Source organism: Penaeus vannamei, chromosome 22 (assembly GCF_042767895.1).
Source record: "Penaeus vannamei isolate JL-2024 chromosome 22, ASM4276789v1, whole genome shotgun sequence".
Lineage (NCBI taxonomy): Eukaryota > Metazoa > Arthropoda > Malacostraca > Decapoda > Penaeidae > Penaeus > Penaeus vannamei.
In genome coordinates, this window is record NC_091570.1 from 3,416,564 (window position 1) to 3,419,063 (window position 2,500).

The following is a 2,500-nucleotide window of genomic DNA, read 5'->3' on the forward strand; positions in this document are numbered from 1 at the left end:
TAAACTAAAAGAAAGAATAAAATACAAAGCTAAACAAAGCGTCGCATAACCAAAAAAGAAAAAAAAAGAAAAAGAAAAGAAGAAAGAAAAAGACAAGAAAAAAGAAAAAGGAAAAAACAAAAAGAAAAGAGGATAACAAAAGAAAAAAGAAAAAGACAAGAAAAAAGAAAAGGAAAACAAAAAAAGAAAAAGAAAAGACGAAAACAAAAGAAAAAAATAAAGAAAAGAAAAAGAAAAATAAGAAAACGAAAGAGAAAAAAAGGAAGACACGAAAAAAAAAAAAAATGTATGCACCCTCCTCCCCTCAAGATGCTTATCTACCCCTGCACTCGCTTTCTTGCTATCCCTCATGTTCTCATCGTAATTGGACAGCTTCGACGGTGAACAGTGGAGGGAGGCGGATCTCCGGATAAAAAAAAGGAAGAGAGAAAGAAAGGAGGAAAAGTAGAAGCGTTATTGTTATTGTTATTATTATAATTAGCGTTGTTACTACTAATAGCAGTTGTCGTTGCAGTAATAGTAGTAGTTGTATCATTATCATTACCATTATTATTATTATTGATATTATCATTGTAAATATCATCGTTATTGTGACTGCTATCGTCATGAGTACTAATATTATTAGAATTGCTATTACTACTACTACTACCAATGCTACTTTTACCACTACTACAGCTAATATTACTGCTACTGCTACTTCTGCTGCGAATACTATTACCACTAGCTTCTACTATTATCATCATCATCATTATCATAATCATTATTATCATTATCCTTATTATTACTTTTTTCGCTTTCTTCTCTCTCCTAATCTCTATCTTCTATTTTATTCGTTTTCTTCTTCATTACGTTTGTGTTCTTTTTTGCTTCTTCCTCCTCCTTGATTATTGTTTTTTTATTATACATTTACTTCATTTCATTATTCCTTATTCTTCTTAATGTTCGTGCGCTCCTCTTGTTTCTTTAAGTAATCTTCTTTTTTCATTTTCTTTCTCATACTCCTATCTCCTTCCTTTGCTTACTCACTTTTTCTTTTTGTTATTCGTCCTTCACACTTTCGTTTCATTTTTCCCTCCTCCTTCCTTTCGTCTCTGTTACTTGACTTACTTTTTCCTTTTTCTATTTTTTTAAATTCTTCCCTTCTATTTGTCTCTTCTTTTTCGTCTTTAAATTCTCTTTTCCCTCTCTTTTCCTTTTTTGTTTTTTTTTTTGGTTAGTTTGTTGGTTAGTTGATTAGAAAGATAACCAAATAACTCTCTCTCTCTCTCTCTCTCTCTCTCTCTCTCTCTCTTTCTCTCTTCTCTCTCTTCTCTTCTCTTCTCTCTCTTCTCTCTCTTCGTTTCTCTCCCTTCTCTCTCTTCTCTCCTTTCTCTCCCTTCTCTCTCTTCTCTCACTTCTCTCACTTCTCTCACTTCTCTCTCTTCTCTCACTTCTCTCTCTTCTCTCTCTACTCTCTCTCTCTCTATCTCTCACTGTCTCCTCGTCTCTTCTCTTTCTCTTTCTCCTCTCTTCTCGTCTCACCCATCTCTTTCTGATTTTTTACCAGAGGTGTGTTTTAGCCTTATTTAAATGCCATTAAATTTTGGTGATGATTCAGAGCATAATCCGGATCCAGGAATTATTAAATGATTCATTAGCATTGCGACATAGAGAAACACTTGAGAAAGAGGTGATATTAATGTACTTCTTCAAGTGTCAATATTTTTCTTACATCAGTGACCCTATTGCCTTGGCGGAGGTATGCGCTGCCTGAGTGCTTCTAGTTATCATTACTATTATCATCATCATTATTATTATCGTTATTATGATTAAAATTATTATCATGACCTTTATCAATATCATTATTATTATTGTTATCATCATTATCATTATTGTTATCATCCATGTGAATATCATTACAAGTACTATTACTAGCATTGCAGTCATCATCATCATGATTAGTATTATTGGTACTATTACCAATGTCAGTGTAGCCTCATTATCATCGTTATTATAATTAGCATCCTTACCATTTCATTGCAAATTTTCTTATTACTATTCTGATTATTATTCTTATTCTTGTTATTGTTTTTACCATTCTTATTGTTAGTCTTATCATGCTTCGTGTTAATATTATAATGACAATTATCATTATTGTTAATTTCACCATTATTATCATCATCCTCATTGTTATCATTATTATTATCATTATCATTGCCGTTGTCGTAGTTATTATTGCCATTGTTATTATTATTATTATTATTATCATTATCACTATTATTATTATTATCATCATTATCATCATCATTATTGTTATCACTGTTATTATCAACCTTATCATTATAATCATTATTGCAATTATCATCATTCATTCTATTATCATCATTATCATTATCATCATCACTATTATAATCTTTACTAATGTGACTCTCTGCAGTGATTTCCATAAAATCGTTTAAAGAGAATCGATGAAAGTAACTAAGGAATGCAGATGTCATTAAGGATCAATATTCATTGCAGA